The following is a 23,755-nucleotide window of genomic DNA, read 5'->3' on the forward strand; positions in this document are numbered from 1 at the left end:
TAAACTTGTTAGGATTACAAATTTTGGGGCTTCATTCTAGGATAATGTGTGTCTGAGAACCACAAACGCACAAGAGCATTCAAAAGCTTGCTAAAAAAGCAAAACAAAACAAAACGAAAACACATTTCCAGACAATGGGCCTACACTGCTGGTGAGGGAACTCCAGGAGTAAGCAACCTCAGAGCGGCAGCTTTGCCTGCAGTGTCTAGCTAAGGAGTCTGGACAGTGATGATCTGGTAACCGCAAGAATGCTTCTGAGCACAAAACAGGCATGTTAAGAGCTGTTGTTTGGAAGACTCTGAATTTAGGGAAACTAAGCAGGAAGCAATGGGAGATAATTGCATTGTTCAGGAGAGAAGAAAGAGTAAATTAATCCTTCTTTGGTGATTCAAGAATCTGTCATGCCTCAGGTTAACTGTGGCCCTTTACTCAGTTTGAATTCTGTGCTCAGGACAAGCTTTGTTCTGAGAAATCTCTCTCTATTGCCATGGGATTGATTCTCTTTAACCTGTGGTCTGATTTTGTCTATATTTTGGGTATTTCTGCTTTGCAATCTGCCACGACTTCCCTGGTTTCCCACCCGGTCACTTTCTGCTGCCCATCTTCCTCCGCCTGTCCATTTCCACTGCTTCACCAGAAAATTACATGCTAATACCTGTTTCTTTAGATGTCTGTTCATGTTCATTTCACTTTTAGTTTCGTTCCTTAGAGTTCACCAATTATATTCTACCTCTGAAGATGTAACGCTGGTCACAATGCAACTACAACGTTTGCCCAACTTTATTTTAATTTGCTTAAGCTTCTCATATTCAAAAAAGAAAACATAAATCTTGATTCTCTTTAAGATGCCAAATCTATTTTTCCAACTGATCAACCCATCTTACATTATGCCCAACCATGCAAAATTTCAGAAATGCTTTTCATACAAACAAAGCTTCTGCTCATGGAATTGTTTTCAATAGGAAATATGGTAACAATACAGTATAATAATGTTTTGTTGTGTATCCACACTTTCCTGTATATGGAACAATATACATAGATTAATAAATACAGAAATAACCAAGTGTTACTGTATCATTGCTAACTATTGCAAAAATGTTCAGCAAAATTCGAATCTTATTATATGATTTCTTATTTTTTAGGGTCCAAGATTAATGTCTCATTCTGCACACGGAAAATGAACTGATGAAAGAGTTAGTTTTGAAACCAGTCACGCTAGTTCCATTGTGCTTGGAGACAACTTTAAAACAAAAAATGATTTTTCAGAGGTATTCCATTTAGGAGGAAAATGTTATGTTTTAAGACAAAGTAAAAGGACCCTCCACTGCACCTGAGACTGACTTGGGATTTCAGCCACACCTGTGGGAAGAGTCATTTTTGTGTCCGCTTGGCTTCTCCTAGTGTCTTTTTGTGGAATGCAGGCTAGGACAGCCTGGATTTGTGGGGTCCACGCCCCTGGTGGCAAGCCACGGCAAAGGGGACTCAGTAGGGGCAAATCTCTTGCTTCAGGCAGAAATCCCAGAAGTCTGAGAAATCAAGCTCCTCCTGCCTACAGCAGGGTACTTGTTGACCCGTCCATATTCTGATCTGTGCTTCTCCCCCAATGCACTCTTTCTCCTTATAACTCTTGATCCTTGGGATCATCTTTGCAATAAAGTCATTGCTTTTATTGGACAAAAAACCCAAACAAAGACAATAATTTATTAATGTGTTCAGTTATATTAATTTCCTTCTGATCTGACATCTCTTACATACTACAGCTGATTAATACATTATTAAGAGCCTTCCCCCAGAGCAATTCCACAGAATGAAATGGAGTGGAGATCCTAGCGTGGATGGGTGGGTTTCCACCGACTCTGTAGTACTCTGAAGTCATGTTGAGTATATCGGTGTTGATACAAGCAACGTACAACGAGCTAAGAAAAAACAATACTATGCCCCCTATTTCATAATTCCACACTGAACCTAACATACAATATTTTGGTCTGCAGATGCAAGAAAGCGGCATTGGCCTGATGTTATTCTACATTAGCAGCAATAATGAAGATTAAACATGTAAATGACACTGGTCCAGGTTCTGCTCAAGTAATTAGAGAGTTAAAAATGAAACACACAGACTTTAAGCTCAACGGCCTAGAAGTACAAGCCAGAAATAATTTTGTTAAATATACCACAGTATTAACATTTGTTTCACAATGATGGCTGCAGATGCAATTGCAGAAATGTGTTACACAAAGGGAAAGAGTCAGCTTTACCTTTGATTATCAATTTTCCATTTTTCTTCTTCCAAGACAGAAAAATCCAGACTGCTGTATTTTTTTAGACCCGAAGTCACTCTTGGTGTGTGATGTTTAACTGTTCTGAAAGAAAACAATGAAATAAGTAGATGTAATGACTGATCTGAAACCAAAAGACACTTAAGAATGTTCTCGCAAACGTCGCAGTGGCAGCCATCAAATCCACCGCTGTGAAGTGAGAGCTTCATGGGAAACTCACACGGCAGTGTTTTGTAGGATATCACACTTTTTATTCTATGTCTCTCAGAAAATAAAATCAACTACAGAAACAAAGAAATTATGTCAGTGTAATAGGTTTGATATTCTACACATTTTTCTGCTATTGTCATTTATTTTTTCTTTGAAAGGCAAAAACATGCAAACATTGGTGAACTGATTTTGTAAGATACAGTGCACATACAGTACTGTGTTCACTTCATGTGCATTGCTTTTATTTTATTAATACTGCAACCAGGCAACTGTCATTTTCCCAGTGTGGTTCTCTTTATGTCACAAGAGAATCCAGTCCCTGTGCTACTATACACTTGCTAGTATCTCAGTCAAACATTCGTTCCTATTAATGATGATTTCTTAGGAAAGAGACAAAACAGAACCAACAACTGGACCCACACTTGTGTGAGAGGCAAGTGTTTCAGAAAACTCCTATATGGTATACTGAGGGATGCTTTTTCTCTCTGAAAGATCACAAACACAAACAACCTGGTGATATTTGTCCTTGAGAGTGGGGATGGAATCCAAGGCCTGTTCAGAGTTTCATCCTCAGGCCTTTGTAATTTTTGTTTTTCTTATGAGACAGGGTATCATTAAGTTGCCCGGGCTATGACAAACTTGTTATCCTCCTGCCTCAGCCTCCCAGTTATTTCTTTTCAAGCAATCTAATTTTGTGGACCTTTGTACGTAAACAGTATTTTCAGACAAGAATGAGAGGAATAGCACATCAAAGTAATAAGCACATATGTGGTCAGAAGAGTTTGAGGCCAGAAGCGATGCTGTGCCTTCACTGACTTAAGACAGTTGCCAGACACAGGCAGAACCACGGCCCAGATCCTCTAACTGCAAGGCCAGTGCTTTAGAAACTCAGATCTTTCATCTCTAAAGAGAACACCAGACACTGAAAGAGTTCCAGGCCAGCCAAACCCCATGCAGGACGTGTGAAAGCACTGTTTCCAGACGGGCAAGGCTGACGGGTATTAGTCTGTGGGTGGTGAAATGAAAGAAAAGCAGTAGCAACAGCACTGCGTATTTGCACGGCACTTGTAAGCAGGCCTGGAATACTATATCATATATAGCATGGCAATTACTGTATAATTACTATATATTTTATGTATGTCTTATTCATTCATGCTACAGAAGACAAAAGTGAGCTTCTCCCTTATCAAAACTTCTCAGTTATAATTTAAAGGTTGTAAGCTTAGATTTCTATGATTATCCCATCAAATATTCTCAAAATTCCAGTAAACCAGACAGAGCCTAAAAAAGGAAGCCTGCCTTCCCCACACAGCAGATGAGAGATAACAAGCAACTATTAATTGTTTCAATATAGAGAACTGATCCCTTATTTATTCATATTTGTTGAGAAATTATTTTATACTAGTGTTTTAATTTTCTGAAGAAACAAAATAGGAACACTGTGTAGAATTTGTAATGTATATTATGCATATTAATTTTGCAAAACATTGAGTTTCCCTGTGGTATTTTCACGTAGGCATATAGTGCATTTTGATCATACATTGGCAGTGAACTTCAGGAATCAAACCATCTTCCTCCTTCTGGCTTCTGAGTAGCTGGGATCCCAGGCCCGACCCACTGAGCCCAGCAATGCAAGATACTTTAACTTTTTTAGATTATTCCCAGGTAACTCAGGAGAACCTGAATTTTGAAAAAGCTTCCAGATAATTCTCCTGGTCCAGCAGGTTGGAAGCTTGTTCATCTTGTTCAACCTTCTTATTAGATAGTTGAGGAATCTGAGACCAGAGAAGTGACTTCATCAAGTCATTTCCTGCTTGGTGACAGACTTGAGATTAGAAAGTGGGAATCCTACAAACATGGGTGCACATGGGCTGCCATAATGTGATGTCTTTAATGCTTCTGGGAAGAGACCTAGCAGGGGAATAGCTGGGCCGAATGGAATTTCTAGCTGTGGTCTTCTGAGAAATCTCCATATTCATGTCCGTAGCTGTACTAGTTTACATCCCTTCCAACAGATAGAAGGGCTCCTTTCCCCTGTAGCTTCACCAGCATGTTATTATTTGATTTCTTGATGATGGCCATTCTTTCTGAAATGAAATGAGATCTCAGTGTTGTTTTTATTTGAATTTCTTGAATTCCCATATTTACAGTAGCACAATTCATAATTGCTAAATCTTGAAAGTAGCCTATATGTCTATCCACAGATGAAAGGATAAAGGAAATGTGGTACTGATACACCAGGGAGTACTATTCTGCCATGGAGATAAACTTGAGTCATTTTTAGGAGGTAGATACTCCTTGAGACTATCATGTTAAGAAACCAGACCTATAAGCTTAAATACCATAGGCTTTCTCTTAAATGACAACTCCAAAGTTTAAATAAATTGCCAAATAAAAGATAGGTAATAGGAAGTAGAGAAATTGATCTTTCTCAAGGGGGAAGGAGATCATGAGATGGAGAGGGGAAGGAAGGAAGGGAAACAGGATGAAAAGAGGAGTCAAGTTGTGTTAGGTACACATACCAATTCCCTGCAAGGAATGTACACATTACAGTCTACAAACATGTACCAAAACATACTGCAGAACGTCTGATTCTCTGGCATTTTCTCTTCAATTTCCTTATCCTAACATTCTCCCTTTCATTTTCTCTTGCTTTTTCCTATCATCGGGTAACAACAGAGAAAGAACAGTAGAGGAACAACAACAGTAATTATTCGAGTGTCAGAGGTGTCGGCTAGGTCTTCTCACTAGTAACCTCAGGAAAGGGAAGAAACGGGAGCTGGGACTTTACCACTTGGCACCCCAGTGTGCCTTCCCCTGGCCTCTGTCTTCCAGAGTGGGCCATTTTTGGGGTGCCTGCACAGCGCCCCCTGGGGCTCCATTTCCCACCACCCGGAGTTGTTGTGCTCATTCCTGGTCTTCATGGATGCACCAGGAGAGCTCCTCCACCCGCACAGCTCCCACAGTTTAGGGTGGAGACCTCCCCATTCATTTTCCTCTTGTCCTTTCTTCCTTGAGATCATCTGTCATTAAACCAGCCACACGAGCTTAACTATCATAAAGGTTTTTCTCCCAAGAGAAAGTCAAAGTATAAATAAATTTAAGACCAAAATAAAGGGCCATCAGAAATGGGGAGATAGGTCTTTAGCACATGGGAAGTGAATCAAGAGACTTTGAGATTGGGAAGTAGGGAAATGGGAAGGGAACAATAAAATGAATTAAGACGCATTAGGTACATGCAACCACCTGCCCAAAATGAACATATTCATTACTCACCATAAACATGTACCAGTAAAAACATCTTTAAAGGTTTTTAATTAATATTTTGGCTTAAACTAACTCAAGCTGGTTGTTTTTCTCATTAGAGTCCACGCTTGTTTACCTTACACACTCTTTCTAGTTACTCTGGTTACAGTACCGTAAGAAGCTCACTGGAAATCTATCTACTGAAAGCGCAGAAAAAGAATACAAACCATGAACGTACTGCATTTTTTGATATCTATGTTCTCATAAAGTATACGTTTTGACATGTAACAAAGTAGAAAAGGTCAAGATCACAGAATTACCTTTCCATCTTAGTTCAGATTCTACAAGGTTTCTGACTTGTTAGGGTTGGCCATTGTGATTTTTGATATCGTGACTGTGAACTTGCCTGGTCTAGGAGGTGCCTACCAGATTAGTGAAGTGCAGTTCTGGGTGTGTCTGTGGGCTGTTTCCAGAGCTGACTGATGCACAGTCCTGGCAGCTGATGAAGGGATCCCACCATAGGCAGTGCCATCCACTAGGCCTGCAGCCTAGGAGGAACAAAAGGGGAAGAAGGAGGAACTTTGGAAAGTTCCATTTGGCTTGAGCGGGTGCACATTAGACCTCAGCTTCTTCAGTCTTTCAGTGTGGACTCACATCTGTGACTCTCCAGGCGACTTCCAGGTTTTCAATCTCAGACTGGAGCTGCATCCTTCAGCCCTCTTGTTCTTTGGCTTCCAGCTTCTTGACTGAGTGGCCACTGGATCCCCTGGCTTTCCAACCATGGTGGCCTCTCCTTGCTCTGATGCTGCCCTTGGGTTTCAATGTGTGTTTGTTAACTACCTCCTGATGGAGCGTAGGCTGGTTAAGTGAGGGAGAAGTGAAACATCATTTGCCTACTGACTCATTTATTCATTCACCTCATGATCTCACAAAGACCTACTGAGCATCCATAATATGCCACGCACTAGTTAGGGGCCATGAATATATCAGCCAATGTTTCATTTCAGTGGAAAAGACAAAACAAAGCACAAATCAGAAGCATGTGAAGCAGTGAAGTACAGAATAGTTTAGAACATGAAACATGTTCCAGACATTGGAAAAGTTGACCAAGGTAAGGGCATCAGAAGTGTTCTTTGTGGGTATGTGAGGATGGAGGGGGTCCTACTATGGCTTTGGACATGGCTTGAGTGTTTCCTCCCAAGGGATTATAGATTGGAAACTTGGTCTCCCTTGCAGCAATGTTAAGAGATGGTGGAGCCTCTAAAAGGTGGATCCCTGTGGAAGTTCATTAGGTCATTTGGAGGAGCAGACTCACAAGTCATTAATATAGTTACCCTGGAACCCTTGTTTGTTCTCCTGGGAAGGACGTCCAGCTTCCTGTCTTTTGCCATGTGACCTCCTCATATTGCACATAATCCCACCACCGTGATGCCACCACCGTGATGCCACTGTGAAGGCCACTTGGAAGCTCAGAGGTTATCTGGAGAGACAACAGCACCTCAGCCTCATGGGCAGTGGCCAGATCCATGCCGGACTTATCATGAGCCAAGAGCCAACAGGGAGTCCAGATGGGCTGGATGGCAGGGGTGGAAAAGAAGGGGCAGAGGATGATCCCAAGATTTATAGTTAAGCACCTGGAACAGTGGCCTTGCCAGCAGTCTAGATGAGAAAGGCCACGGCTGTGGCAGCCTCTGGGGAGAGATCCTGAGTTTGGTCTGGCTGCATTGATTCTACGATGTCTGCGCTGAGAGGACTTGTCATGTAGCTAACTGGACACACCATACTGGCATGTGGGGAGGCCTGGTCTGGGTTTGCAGGAGCAGCTTTCTTGGTGAGCACAGGTAACTGGTAGTATTCTTATTTTTATCTGTTATAGATAATTTCTGGAGGATATGCAAGATGATACATGCAAAGCATAGTTCTTGGTACATAACAAGAACTCAAGATAGTTTAATGTTTTGATTCTGCATTTACTTTAAAATATTTATTTTCCTATTGGCTGAAGGATAAGATTGAGTTTCTTTAAAAAAATCAATTTTTCTGCAAGATATAATAAAAGCCATATTTTTACATTTTGGCAGTTCTTTTTAAAATATAGGGAAAACAATGCACAGATAAACATCTTAGTAGTACTCAATAAGTCAAATTATAGAATTTTCAGATGGTGAGGAAAAGTTTGGCTCAGACAAAAGCCACAAAGGGCTAAAGAAAAAAAAAAAAAAAAGAACAGAAACAAATCCAGGAATCTCAAATGTCTCTGCTGCTCAATCTCAACTGCTTTCAAGTATACCTGGATTTTTTTTTTTTTTTGGATGTATGTCTGAGACTTATGTCTGTAAAGTTCAGGAATATCCCATCATCCTTTGGGACAGAGGATTTGTAGACTTTTGGGAGAGGGGAGCCTTCAGCCTGGGGGCCAAAGGAAGAGACCCCGAAGACACATGCTGGCCCGGAGGGCTGAGGACGTGGACTTTCCCGGAAATTGTCTGAGGTCTCTATCAGTTTTAAAGCTGGTTCTTGATGGAGCAATGCCTCTTCTATTGATCAAGTCTTAAGCTAGAAACTATCTATGTTCAAATCCTACTTCACAGTCGAGATCTTTGGGGCCCACAGAGGGAGGAAGTGGGCTATCTTAGGTCACAGTTAGCCAATGGCCAGGTGAGGACCGGAACCCTGGCTGTCTCCTGTTAGGGAGTTGTCTTTCTACGTAAGTAGATTCCTTTCCATTTTTTTTTTTCATTCAAATACTTCTTTTATCAAAAAAGCACAATTATGTCTTAAACATTTCATGTTTTATTTTAAAGTTTGACTTTGATTTTACACTAATGTCCGCAAAAACGGTGTACCTGCCTGAAGCCAATACTAAGCCATCCATCTGCCTGCTGGCCTCTCAACCCCTGCAGCTCTGGGAATAGAACAAACTGCAGGGCTGCATTTAACCTGAGTCTCCCTGCATGTGTGAGTCAGTGTTAGAGCACATAATAAAAAAAGGAGAAGCAGCCAGCTCTCAGCTCTATGCAAACCACTCTGCTAACTGATTGCTCTTGTATGTAAGAAACCTCGAGGTCAGGCTGGACCTTGGGTGTGTGGCCTCTCAGCTGTACAGTGTGGGTGCTGGAAGACCTTGTGCTTGGTTTAATGCAACCTAGTGCTTTGGCATGACATCTAGTGGGGCAGAAGGCACGCGAGACCAGGGCATGTATGTCCACCATGAATGTCCCGTCCACTGCTCTTTCTTATGGTATAGAGGACACACAGGGGATGGACAGTCAATGCTGGTGGATACACAATATGCGGGAGCTGGGTGAGATTCGGTGTGAGGAGAAGAGCAAGCCTGCAGGGAGCTTCCAGCTCCAAGAAGCACGCTGTCACTGGACTGGCATACACTTCAACCCCAGCAGGAAGGCAGTGGTGATCTCAGGGGCGCAGACCTTTCTTCCTGGTGTAGTTTCTCTGTGTTAGCAAACACAGAGCTTGATAATGGCACAGAAAAGAACAACCAAAGACAAAAGAATAAAGAGAGATCTGCACATCTTTTTCTTGCAGTTCTTTCCTTTTCCCCAGGGAGCTAACGGACAGTTACCTAGCAGGGCACAGATGCGTTCAGAGGCGACATTAAGGCAGCTAAATTCTGTGACGCACCTTCTCTCCTCTGCTAGGAACAGCATGCACATGCACGGTCTGAGAAAATGCAACCGTGTGGTCTTCGTGATTCTACATGCCACGCTTCTTATTTTTGCTTTGCACAACACAAAGGCGATTGGTAAAATCCACACTAATGATTTGTGCTTTCAGTTTCTTTCTTTTTTTTTTTTTAAACTCAGAACCACTTTAGATAGCAAATGGAGGGCATGATGATAAGTCAGGGGAAGGATAGCAGAAGACAGAAAACTGCTTCAGACCACAGCCCCTTGAAGGACCCTCTGTCCCCCGCTTTCTAAATAGAGGGCCACTGGGAATTTCATTTTGCCTCAGGGCCCTGCAAAATGCAAACACTGACATTTACCCCGCTGTAAAACATCACGGACTCTAGCAGGTGCTTCAGGCGTGATAAACTTAGCACCTTTGGGTGATACTTAGGAATTGGGGAGGCACTCCCAATTTCTGAAAATTCTAATAAAACTAAATTTTATCTTTCTTCTGAGTGTCATCTATTTGCCAAGTGACTCCTTGGACAGCTGACCAAAGTTCCCAATGCAAGCCCAAACCCCTAAAAGCCCCTTTAGTTTTGAATTTGATTGAATTTCTATTTTAATCTTAGCCTTCCATTTGAAATTTCACTGCCCTGAAGGTCAAATACTCAGTTGGAGAAGAGAGAAAACTCAGTGATGAAGAAATTCACTCTCAAGTGTGAATGAATGGTAGTGACACCCGACACTCTCACGGGATACTGGAACTATATATATTTAAAAAAGTAAATGTCTAAACCCATCAGAGTGCATACATATACTAAATATGTGCTGCTTTTTATATACTGAGCTTACAGAAAAGCCTTGGTCTAGCCTAAATGACCTTACTATATAAGAAACAATATTTTTTAAGGGGAGAGAACTTTCTATGTTTCTGTTAAGACAGTCTGTGAAAGAACTGGTAGATGTGTATTTCCAAACAATCTCGCCTGTCCTTTCTAGTGAAGTAATATAAGCTCAAATGTAAGCACCTTTCCAGCTAACCAAAAAGCACTTCTTAGTCACGCAATTTACAGGCTTGTTCCCTGTCTCCTTAAAGCTGACTGAATAAAATGCATTGAACTGTAGCTGTATTTCTTTCTTTCTTTCTTTCCTTCCTTCCTTTCTTTCTTTCTTTCTTTCTTTCTTTCTTTCTTTCTTTCTTTCTTTCTTTCTTTCTTTCTTTCTTTCTTTTCCTTCCTTCCTTCCCTGCTTCCTTGCTTTCTTCCTCCTTCTCTCCCTGTCTCTCCCCTCCCCTCTCTTTCTTTCTCTCCCCAGTGTCCTGCGGTCCTGTCCTCTTTTCAGTCCATCTGTGGCTACTCAGCAGCTTCAGGAACTTGGCTGATGGATTCTGGGCTGAAATGTCGAAAGTTCTGACCCGCAGCCCACTCGGGTCTGCAAACCAGGCGACTCTGGACTCTTCCAGGAGCAGACAGCGTCTAATGACGCACTGGGATGTCACAGCGGTTGTCTTGTTACAGTGATCTATCACTTATCTGTGGCTTTCCCAGCACTCTTCAGCTATATCTTCTAATCCACGTGCAGATCAAAAGTTCTTTACCAAGGGGAAGATTTCTGGCTTAAAAGGGATGTTGATCTCCTAAGTACAGAGGAAAATTGGAGATTGATACTTTCAGTGACTTAAGTGGGAATTCATTACTTGTCTTGCATGCGAGAGGCATTTCTTTCCTAACACCTCAAAGAATTTAGTAAGATTACACACGGGTTTCTAAAACAAATTTTCAGAGACCTATGAGATCATCACAATCTGTGTGGCCCTGCTGCGGATTCCATTCATTTCTCTTCCCGCACTGACGAGGCTTAACACTCTCCACGTCTCTTCCAACTCTCCCTTCTCGCCCCGAGTGTCACACATGTGACAGACAGCTATGTACATTAAGAGCTTAGTCTATGTCAGGCATTGTCCTAAGAACAGTGCATGGATTATTTAATTTAAAAATCGCCACCACCTTACAAAAGAGGTGCAGTTATCACTGCCACTTTCCGGGAGACACAGAGATGTCAAGAAAATGATGACACATTTTCACAGCCACTAAGCGAATGTGTCATAGAACAGATGCAGCAGTCCGATCTCAATTTCAGTGTCGGCTCAGAGCCCAATGCACAGATTTGCTCCTATGAATCTGCTGCTACTCATTCAGCTAATTCCTCTATATTAGACCAACTATAAAGTTTTCAATTCCCCACATCGCTTTAATGAGGCTTTAAATGAACGACTTCTTCCAGATAGTATTATGGTCCCACTTGCCAGATGTCAAAATTGAGGCACGAAGAGATTAGGTTTCAGAGCCAATATTGAATCGGTTCATTTTTATCATTATGGAACAATTTATTCTTCTGTATCAGATTTAGTTCTTTTTATTCTTAAAAATCAATTTTCCACACCGAGCTATAGAAGAGCCTTCTTATGTTCTGAATGAAGTTTGTGACTACCTCAGTGGTTACAGCCAAGTTTTCAGCTGTCAAAAAGACCAAAGTCCTAGCTCCAAGCCTGCATGTGCCAGCTGGCAGCGCTGTCCTGTGACCACAGAAAGGTAACTGTGTCCTGCCAGCCATCTCCCAGATGCATGCTGCTGATCAATGAGTCCGTGAAGGGAGCTTTGAAAAGATGGGCTGGACTCATAACTTTTCAGTCTGATTTCTTCATTTCATCAATAAAATCGACACCCAGAGGTCACGTGGCATGGAGGCAGCAAATTTATACACATATACAGGAAGGAAAAAAACCTCATTCCAGACCTGAGACCATCACAGAGATTTCAGGTATTAAATGTGGGCTGTTTATCCCAAACGACAAAGGCAAACTTTATGGTTGTTTTTCACAGTGTTTTAAAATATATTCACATAGGAGTCTGGGCTCTCTGAGCTCTGGACTCCTGGATTTACACCAGCAGCCAGCTGGGTTGCTTGTGGGCTTGGACGGAGCTACATTATCAGCATCCTGGGGTCTCCAGTTTGTCCATGGAGAGCCAGCTACTCTAACCCCTCCTCTCTCCCCCCACATCTCTATCCCTCCCACCTTCCCTCCCTTCAATTGCTTCTCCCGCTGTGGAGGATCACGACTAATACAAGTACAGCTCTGAACATAAAATCAAAGCTCAGTCATTTCATTAAAGAATTACAGGGATCAGTAAAGAGGGCTGACATAGTTTACACGTTACCAATAGAGTGATAGACAAGGTAAGGTTCCTGCGTTCAAGAAACTTAAAGATAAAAGACAAGACACAGATTAGAGGACACTGATTCTTCCTGAAATTAGATTTCTTTAGGCAAATTCAATAAGATTTTAACATCATCTTTACCCCATGGTAATTAAAAATCATTCTCTACATCTCTGAAGTTGAGTCAGTTATGACTATAATTAAGTAAATAATGGGAAAACCCAAAGCTGCAGTTAAATTTTCTGAAATTAATCTAGTTAAGTCTTTTAAAATGCCATATACCATATTTTATAATAGCATGTCCAGTGGTGGAGAAATAATAAAATATAAAATTCCTTTTAAATCAATATCTAGCCTCATCCTCTTGCCAATAATTATTAAAATGAAATTACAACATCTAGTACTTGGTCACAAAAACTGGCTACATTTGCTATTAGTTTGAATATAAACAGCCACCCTAAAGCCATATGCAATAATGGAAAACAAACAACAGTATGTTTTAAAGTACTCTGCTAAGCTTATTCTTAATTACAATATTTTGCAGTGTTAAAACACACCATTATCTGCAATAACCAGTTTTTAGAAATGCAATAGAGTTACGTTTTAAGCTAATCACAAAGTGTGCTTTGTCGTTTCCCGACGTGTTAAATGCTTTAGCCTGAGTCTCCGCTTGCTAAGCATGTCAAGGAGGTGTGGCTGATACCACATCCCCGAAGAACCTCACTGAACCCCAACACTGAGACACTCTGCCTAATCTCCAGCAACAGAAAGACAGCTGAAGCTCAGTACTAAGCTTCATTTTATGAGAAATAAATTTGTAATAAATTTTGAAACAGACTCATAACCGTTCACCTCTGCTCATAAGCCTGCCTGAGGGCTGAACAGCCCACGGTGCACCTTCTAATACTTATCTCTGCACTCTTCAGAGGGATATTTTCATCTACAGTAGATTTCTTATTTACCACTTTGTGGTGGAACTGGAAACCGTGGATGAGAAAATCTAGACCGTGAGCGGCCGCAGCAGAAGTAGCCTCTTCCAGGCACTCACTACCAGTGTCCACGGTGCTCTGAGAAGACCCAGTGGGGAGGCCGTGCTGCAGGGAACAGCAGTAGCTCAGGTACACGAAAGCAGGCTGCAAACTGTAGAGCGGCTGAAGAATGAAGTTTGTTCTCACGTAGTTTTAGTTCCTCCCTGGCTCCCAATTGGGAGAAGATTTGGTAGAATAAGTTGGATCTTCACATTTGCATCTTCAACGGTGTCGTGATACCCTGTCCCCTAAAACAGATGACAAGGGTGCCGGCCAATATGGCAACTGACCTGCTGTGGTCTGTTCCAGAGGCGGAGCAGTGGGGAAGGTAAAGGCACGGAGCCTCTTTATTTCCCTGTCTTCCCTCATGGTTGGAAGGTTTACAGGGCCCTCTGTAAAACAAGTGCGGAAGCAGATTCACTTGTCTTTTGTACTTCCCTGTGTTTTGTTCTGCACCCTTCTTTCCTAGGTTTATACATTTTTTCCAGTTATTGCTGCTTGGATTTCCCTCCATGGTAATTCTGATTTCTGACAAGTGGCTGATCTGGAGCACCCTCCTTGTCCCTGCAGACCAATGGCTGAAACCCACACAGCACAGTCATGGTTGGAACCAGACGGACCCCAAAGACTCCGAGGACCTCGAGGACCCTGGCAGAACTGGGAAGGTGTTGGGAACGGCGCCGTCACTGGAACCATGCGCACAGTTGCGCGGCCTGGCTACCCTGGAGCAGGTGATGGAATGCCAAGATGAGCTTGCATTTTATTTGATCCCATTTTATTTTTTACTTTAGGGACCTCAAAAGACCCAACGTACCATTTTAGGTAGAACAAAACAAGCCCGCTGTGTGGAAATTAAGAAAAATCACAACTGGAATGAGAAAGGACAATTGACCTGCAGGACTAAGAAGGATCAGGATGACGGGAAGCCCTGACGGAGGCTGTAAACAGCAATCAGTCACACATTCTCTTGGAACAAAGGAGCACATGAAATAACAGAAAGTGCCAGCAGAAAAGTAGATTTATCACGAGCCAAAAGAGAATTACAGAACTAAAATATACACTCACAGAAATTGGAGGAAAAAAAAAAAACTTTGGTGGATGAACGAAGCAGATGGAATCAGTGAGCACAAGGACAGGTTGGGTCATTCGCCCATCTGAGCAGCAGAATATAGTGAACAGAGGCTCCAAGGAGCTGTGGGACGATCACAAAAGCCCCAGCTTTCCTAGCAGTAGATTCTGGACAAGAGCAGAGGAAAAGGGTGGGGCTGAAATCAGGTTCAAGGAAGTAGGAGGTGAGCACTTTCTAAATAGCTGAAATACACATAGCCATAATTCAAGACGTTAAGGAAGCTCTAAACATGATACACTCCATAAGCACAAATGAAGGCACATTATAATTAAACTTCTAAAATGCAAAGGAAAAGAAAATATTTTGAGAGTAGTTAGAAGAAACAGTCAGGCTTTTGAAAGGACATCAGCTAGTAACGGCAGACATTCCATATGGAACCGTGGAGGCCAGAAAGAAGTGAAGAAAGTCTGTCCAGTGATGGAAGAAATGAACTTTCAGTGGCTGGTTCTGTGCTTTGCAAGACTGCACTTCAGGAAGCGGAAACACAGACACTCTTACACAAAGAAAAATTAAAAGAGTTAAGAGTCTCTTACAAAGCTACCCTTAGAGATAGGCTAAAGGACGTTTGTCAAACAGAAACAAAATAAAATAATAAATAGAAAATAAAAAGCAAGTGAGGATTAAAAAAAAAGATTAAGCTCTTGGGCACAAGGAAAAAAGGAACAGGAGAAAGAACAACAACACAGGTACCTATAAACTTTAATTTATGAGCTTCACAAATCATACTTAATGACTGAAACAGACATTAAAAGACAATCTAATACAAGATATCTAAAAGTGGGGAAGGTAACTGGAGGTGAGGTTTCCATACTTTGCATAAGGTGGCAAAATAAAATGTTGGTATCAGTAAACTGTGATAAGTCACATGTGTGCAATGTAATGTTCAGAGAATCACTATGAAAATCCCAGAGGGGTGTGTGTGTGTGTGTGTGTGTGTGTGTGTGTGTAAGCCAAAAATTACTATATAGAAAATATTTTCATATCTTCCAGCTGAAAGGGGATTAATATTTAGGGTATAGAAATAACACTAGTGATGTAACAAAACAAACAAAAATAATCAACTAAAAGTAGACAAAGGACGTGAATAGACATGGCTCCAAACACATATACAATAATGCCAAGAAACACATGAAAAGAGCTCAGAATCAATAAAACTTAAGGAAATGCAAACCAAAAACCACCATGAGGTACCATATAATACTTATTTGCTTATTTATTAAAAGAAAAAAATATCAAGCAGAAAATAACAAGTATTGTCAAGCATGTGGAGGAACAGGAACACTTGTGCATTGGTGCTGGGAACTTAAAGGAGGCAATCACTATATCACCACCGGAATGGGTTTTCTCAAAAAGTTAAATATAAAGTTATCACATGATCTGGCAATTCCAGCTCTGGATATGGAGCCAAGAGAATTGAAAGCACAGACTCAAGAAGGTACTTCCTTCTAATGTTCAAAACAACATCAATTCACTAAAGCCAAAAGGGAGAAAAAAACCCAAGGGACACAAAATGTGGCCCAACTATCCAAAGGAATGTGATCCAGGCTTACGAAATTTTGACACATGCTATAACACTTATGAAGATATTACACTGAGTGAAATAAATTAGACACTCAACAGACGGCTAGTGTATGATCTCACTTAGCTATGATTATTAAAATAGGAAAATTCATAAAGACAAAGAGTAAAATATTAATTAGCAGAAGCTGGGAGACAGCTTTTTGGAGACAGAGAGTTGATATAAAGTTTCAGAGATGGGCAGAAATGATGTTTATGAATGATGGGCAGAACTGATGTATATGAATATAATATTAGAGAATTATATACTACAAATGGTTAAAATGGTAAATTCTATGTTATGTATATTTTACCATAATTAAGTCCACTATAAATAATTGACAGACATGTAAAAATCACTCAAGCAATCCACAGAAAGGCAGAAAACAGAAACAGACGGAAAGAACTAGAAAAAATCAACAGAAAATAAAGGAGATGGCTAATTTGTATGCTAACATTTCAATGAGGATCTTAATTATAAATAGGATATACACTCAGAAACACAGATAATGATAAAACATGCCCAAATATATGCCACTTATAAAAAAACTCACTTCAAATTCAACAGAAAAAATACACCACACAAATATTAATTTACTAAGTAGGTATGGCTATATTAACATCAGATAAAGTAGACCTTAGGTCAAGGACAATTACTAGAAAAAATTAGGACTATGACTCAGTGATTTAAATCTACTAAGGAAGATTTGATATTCTTACTCTAAATTTGTACACACCAAAAAAAAGACTCATGAACCAGATTTTGATACCATCCCAAGAATAAACACATTTAAAATCATAGTTAAGGACCAGAACGACTTTCTCTTCAAAACTGTTAATACTTATCAATCAGCTAGGATGTAGAAATCCTGTACAAAACAATTTAAGAATAGAAGCTGACATACGCAGGATACTACACCCAACAACAGCAGAGTCAACTTTTAAAATTTATTTTTTATTTTTTTGGTGATACTTGTTTGGTGTTGAATCTGTCGTCTTTGTAATGAGCACTGATATCTTCTCTTTTCTTTTTTCTGTTCTGAAACAGTACACTGCTAATTCACTAAGTTGCCCAAACTGGGTTTGAACTTGTGATCCTGCTGCTTCAGCCTCCTAGAGGACTAAACCATGCCCAGCTGACAGTATATTTTTTTTAAGGTCCCCATAACTTCTCTCAACTCTGAGCAATAAAACAAACCTCAAAAAAAAATATGTTGAAATTACACATTTTCTCTCATGCTAACGTAATTAAGCTTAAAACCAATAATAGACAACACAGAAATTTCTAAATATGTGGAAATGAAATTATATATTTGTAAATAATTCATGGGTCAAGGAGCACATGTAAAAGAAAATTTTAAATACATTGCATGAATATCAAAGCTCAATATATATAGTATGCAGCTAAAGACAGAGAGATTCACAGCATCAAATAAAGGAAACTCTCAGATGGGTGGTGAAATTCACACTGCAAGACAGTAGAGAAGCACGAGCCAAATACACCAAAAACAAACATAAGGGAGGAAATCATAAAAACAGTACAGAAAAATCAATGAAACAAAGACTGGTTCTTTGGGGAAAATCAACAAAATGGCTAACGGTCTCACATGATTGATAATAATAACAAGAGAAGATGAAAGTCAAAAATTTTAGGAATGAAATAAAAGGCTATAACTATAGGCCCTGCAACCAGCAAAAAGATATTAAAGGGACATTATAAAAACTGATGCTCAAAAATTTGACAATTAGAAGAAATGGACCAATTGATTAAATTCACGAATTACCAAAACCCAACAGAATATGAGAGATAATCAAAGTAACCCCACAACATCAAAGATATTGAATTCCTAAATCTAAACTTTGGAGAAAGAAATCTATTAGCCCATACCATTTCACTGGCGAATTAATACTAACTTTCACAATCTTTTCTACAAAATAGAACAGAAAAGAAAAATACTTAACTTACTTTATGATTCCAAATGCAGAAAGTAAAAGACTGTCATCATTCATGAATTCAAATGCAAAAATCAGCAACAAAATACTGGCAAACAGAATCCAAGAAGTTATAAACAGATTATACGCCATGGTCAAACAGCACAAAGCTGGGTTACTATAATCAGTCAATGTCCTTAACAACCCTGCTTCATGCCATTCTGTGCATGAAAAGGCCCAAGGAAAACATCACACAATCATATGAGCTTATATACAGAAGAGCATTTGAGAAAATCCTACATATATTTACTATTACTTATTTAAAGAAATAAAAAAGAAAAAAGGTAGAATAATATAGAATTAAAAAAATTAACACTAAGAATTCGCTAGTTGACATATTACATATTGTCAGTTTTTCAAGTTACAGAATCAAAGCATAAAAAGTAGACAGATAACCAAACACTGACAGTACAAACCATTCTGTTCAATGATCCAACAAAAATCTAGTAATAACGGTCATCTATCTTATACACTTATACATAGTTATATCCTTTAGAGCACTTTCCTCCCTTTCATTTTTATAATATCTATTATACATTTTGGATCTTATTACTCTTCCAGTCTTTATTATTTTTTACACTAGAGAGACAATGTGATATTTATAAATATGATTCTTATTTAATTTCACTTATGAGGATAGTCTCAAGTTGCCTCCATTTATCTTTAAAGGCCTCAAGATCATCTACGCATATTTATGATGCGTCTTAACTAGCAAGATAGGAATAGAGGGAAGTACACAAAAATTCTTTCATTAACATTATACTCAGACACTGCATTTCTTTCAGATCAAAAACAAGGCAAGGACAACTGCTCTCACCATTCTTTGCTTAAGATAGCTGAATATTTTACGCACTGCATTAAGGTGAGAAAAGTAAATAAAATGCACACAGGTTGGAAAAGAAGAGCTAAAACTGTCTCTATCTGAAGTAAACATAACTGTCTAGAGATAATTGCAAGGAATCTATGGGGGCAAAAAGTCCTGGAGCTCATTAGAGATTTCATCAATGTTGTAGGATACAAAACCAACACAGAAAGAGCAATCTCATTCTTATGTATGAACATGAAGACATATTTAAAACAGGACATTGCTTAAAGTCAGCAAGGAAACACATACGGAACCTGTGTGCTGACAATTATAAAGTACCAGTGAAGAGATTAAAGGAAAGCCCTGATAAATATCCATGTGGTATTGATGGAGGAAAAGACACTTACTGTACCAAATAGCACAGAGAACTCAGCAATGGATCCACACAGCTAAACTGCTGTTGACGATGGACCAAAAGGCATTTGATGGAGCAAGGAACAGTCCTTCAACAGGTAGTGCTGGGACCAGTAAGCATTTACATGCAAAGTAAGAGAACCTTAACCTAATATCCCACCATACACAACACTGGACTCAGAATGGGCATGAATTTAAACATAAAATATAAATCCGCAACACACAAAAAAAGAAAAAAACTCCTTTAGGATTGAGAATTAAAAGGTTTTCAGACTTGACACTAAAAGCATAATAATTTCGCATGAAAAGAAAATTAATAAACCAGCTTCTTCCAAGGCTACACACACATGCCATGGAACACTGCTGTGCAGCGAGGGGGAAGGTGGGGGCATCGGGCAAGGATGGCTGAGCGGGGCTGGCAGGTGGGCAGGTGGGAAGACACGAGGAAGATTCTAGACTTATTTTCTTTTTTTTTTTTTGTCTTTTTCGTTTTTATCGGTACCAGGGATCAAACTCACGACTGCCTGCTTGCAAGGCAGGTGCTTATGCCGCTGAGCTAAATCCCCAGCCCCCTAGACTTATTTTCAAGGCAGAGTCAGAGGACTTAGTTTTTGTTGAATACTGGGCATGACAGAGACACGTTTGGAAAGACTCTGGAGTTTTTATCCTTAGGAATATGATTAATGGGGTTTATTTGGATGACATTTATTTGGTTAACAAAGGCTGAGGTGGAAGCATTTCCAGCATCAGCGTGGCTCCAGGGTGATATTTGGACACAGTGAATGTGAGCGACATTGAAGGGATGGCCAAATGAGGAGGGCGGGCAGGCAGGCTGCACTGTCGCCTGCAGCAGCATCGTGCAAACTGCTGCAGAAGACAGGCGGAGACCAGGATGCGAACAGAGCCACTGGTCTGATCTAAGCAGGCACAAGCTAAGGCCAAAATACTGCTGCGGGTGAATGAAGAAGGATTCTGAGCGGAACTCGTGATCTGCAGAGGAGACACACAGGAGATTTGCACTCCTGGCCCCACAAGTTTGTGCAGGCCTTCAGATAAGACTGAGCAGAGAGTGGGAGAAGCAAATCCAGCAGGGAAGGAGGACAGAAGCTACACAGCTTGGTTAATCTCCACAACTGCACTCATTTGAGTGAGAATAAGATCACTAACCAGTCTCCCAAATGTTTTCTACAAAAAAGAATAAAATTATTTTACAGATAGTGGAAAAAGAACATTAGTATTCATTCAGGTTTTGCAGCGGCGTGCTTGCTTGTTTTTGGAGGAGAGACTGTCCAGGAGTATCTGACATCACCGTCAGCTGGACATGGGCTGTGCCTGTTTGGAAGTATCTTCAGCTATTATTTTCTATCTAGAATGAAAAACACCTTTTGTTCAAGAATACAGTATTTGTATCAAAATACTCATGTATAAGCTAGTAGTCTGAGAAGTTCTGTGTAAATAACTCCTTAGAAATTAATATTAGATTGTGTTCTCTGCAGCCCAAATGCATACGGACTCTTTAATTGTTACGGACAGGGAGTGTTTTTAGGAGGGGAATTATTGAGATGAAAAACTCACTCAGCAGTTGAGACTAAATGCAGTCAGGAAATGATTCAGTTATTTTCTAAAATAAACTTTATTATAGAAATGTCACATTCTCTCCTAAACCTAGCTTCCAGTGTCCTCTAATACTGAAGACTGCAAATGTCATTGGAAAAAAAAATCAGCCTAAAATATGGTCGTTATGTGCTGCTAGGCAGGATAAAGCCAACTCACTTACATTCCATTCACGAGCCTGTTTCTGAGTGTTCACTGGGTAAATTTACAAACTTGTGTCATGTTTAAATAGGCTGGTGACTAAGCAACTGGGGAGCAGGAGCTCCTGGGTCTTGTTTACCAGAGGATAATTTTGTTGGACCTTGAGGAGAAGATGATCAGGACTAGAGACAATCACCATGATAATGAGTTTCATCTTGTCTTCTTACAACATTCTCCAGTTTTGGTTTGGTGAGTGTCTGAAACACCCCATTAATATCACCGCATTACAGAGACAAAGAGAGCTCATTCGAAAGTAGGTCCAGGGGTGGAAAATCCTTTTTTAATGTTGCTTTTAAAGTGTAGAAAGACAGAAAAGTGTATTTATGAAGACTGACCCTAAAGGAGTGGCTGTTGTGTCAATTGTGTCATAACAGTACTGTGTCACTAAAATTAAGAGGGAATGACTTCCAATTTGACATAATCTCTCTGCTTAGGATAACTCTGTAAGTGCTGACACTCGTCCTTTCTCATTGCTCTAAATTTCATGAGTTAAAGAGTCACTTTTCCCTAAATATATCCCCTGTATCCTCGCATGTTCTCTTGTATATACATTTCCTTTTCACACCCCTTAGACGCTAAATGTTCTCTAAGGAGAGAAACAGTGGAATTCCTTCATATCTAACTTCAGTTCTTTCAATGCTGGTCAACCTTATTGAGCCTACCCAATGAATTAAAATAAAATAGCATGATTCAATACAGAAAAATGTCAACTGCTGAACATAAGGTGCTGAAATAACCAATCATAGCCTGGCAAACACCCAAGGCATCCCCCATAGCAACAGAGCTGATGGCATAGCAACCGCAGCTGCTTTGCCGCAGAAAAATTAGAAGAAATATTCTTGGGGAAAAAAACTCATAATCCATGTTAAAGTCATATCCGACACTTTTCTTTAACAAAAGAACTGTAAGTGTGAATTTGTTAAATGTTAGTATTCCTTGGAGCCTATCGACATGCTCTCTACAACAGGCTCAAAGCTACTTGGGTTACAAACCTCAAGGTCCCGCTGCTGAAGCTAAAACTTCCTGATTGTTCTTACCCAGACTGGCATGTTTCTTGCAATGTCAGAGAACAATCTACTCAGTAATTATTTATTTTGCTACAATGGAAGGGTTTCTATGATTCTTTGAAGGGATCATCTGAGAGAAATTTATTCACGCTACAAATCCACTTCGTTAGTGTTTGAAGGAAGGCTGGTTAAGATCCAAAATGAATTATCTGCGTGAAAATAAATATTTCTAAGTACCATTAAAAGAGAAATCTGTAGAACTGTATTTTTGCTACCATCTGGGCAGCATAGGTGCATATATATTGAGAACATTTCCTGAAAGAATTTTGATCACAGGACATTTTCAAGAGGAAGGGGAAAAGGCCACTGCAGGTGTCCAAAAGAGTCTCGACCTTGGAAGGAATAACTTCTCTGAACACCAGATTTTCTCCAGGTGTCATCCTGGGGGGCCCAAAGAGGTTGAGGGGAGAACAAATTCAGTTGATGAGCCAAGAACAGAATAAGACCAACAAACAGAAGTCCTCTTACATGAGCCTGGCTTGTGCCGGCCAGGCTCCTGGGATGCCCCGATTGCAGGGATTTGTTGGCTTTCTGCAGGCACCCCACACTGGTTGTTCTCGAAGCCCAGATGATTATAGTGAGTCAGGTAGACTTCTGGGCTTGTTTCTGAGGTTAAAACTGGATCAAGACCTTTGCAACCCATAGTAGTGATGTGGTCCTGAACTTCCTTTCCCATGATTACTTAGCATGAAGCTGACAGTTGGATGAGGGCCACTAATCTCAGACATCTGTTAATCAGTTCATTTTCTATATTTTCCATTTGAAAATCAACAAACCTGAGCACTTTTTATTAAATTTTGAAACAGGAATGCCTTGAGTATGGGATTTTCCTACTTAAGGAGAAAAAACACTTCATTTTGGCTCAGTTGTAGACCCCTGAAGCTCATCAAAAGGAGGAAGAGACCCAGCTTCTTGGTTCAGTGAAAGACAACAGTGCAAAGCAAGCGGGCCTGTGAGCACACACAGGGTATGTGAGGGCTGCTGAGAGCTCACTTGACAACCAAGAGGAAACTGCGAATACTTCCTCCTCTGCCCTCCTCTCCCTTCTCTTTTCCTTTCTTTTTCCATTATTGCACTCAATTGGACCCAGTTTTACCAGGCCTCCAGGGCATCTCCACTTCCCCCAGCCCCAGAGACACAGCATGTCTCACATTTGTACAAATTTCACTTTACTTTCTGCATCCCAAGCTCTGTCTATTTTTCTCAGCCGAAAATGACAAATAATTTTAGACCCAGGACTCACTCAATCACCTTCTACAACTCTAGGCTTCTTTGAGTCAACCAGAAGTTTGATCCAGTGTTGAAGGCATTATTGGCCTTGTCTTGGCGTGATCCCCAAACACAACACTCCTAGTGAAGCCAGCAC

The 23,755-nt window shown here is 40.3% G+C and overlaps 1 protein-coding gene across 5 annotated transcripts in view; it reads right to left on the reverse strand.

Moving 5' to 3' along the window:
* Positions 1–23,755, reverse strand: part of Dlgap1 (DLG associated protein 1) — a 758,966-nt gene that overhangs the window by 480,782 nt on the left and 254,429 nt on the right. For 4 of the 5 annotated variants that reach the window (XM_063231907.1, XM_063231906.1, XM_063231904.1 and 1 more), the window contains exon 3: positions 2,256–2,360. The gene's annotated coding sequence lies outside the window, so the exon portion shown is untranslated. The remainder of the gene's footprint in view (positions 1–2,255; positions 2,361–23,755) is intronic. The other variant, XM_063231905.1, reaches the window with a different exon arrangement.

This window comes from Cavia porcellus, unplaced genomic scaffold (genome assembly GCF_034190915.1).
Source record: "Cavia porcellus strain 051 isolate PalLab524CR breed Dunkin Hartley unplaced genomic scaffold, mCavPor4.1 scaffold_20, whole genome shotgun sequence".
NCBI lineage: Eukaryota > Metazoa > Chordata > Mammalia > Rodentia > Caviidae > Cavia > Cavia porcellus.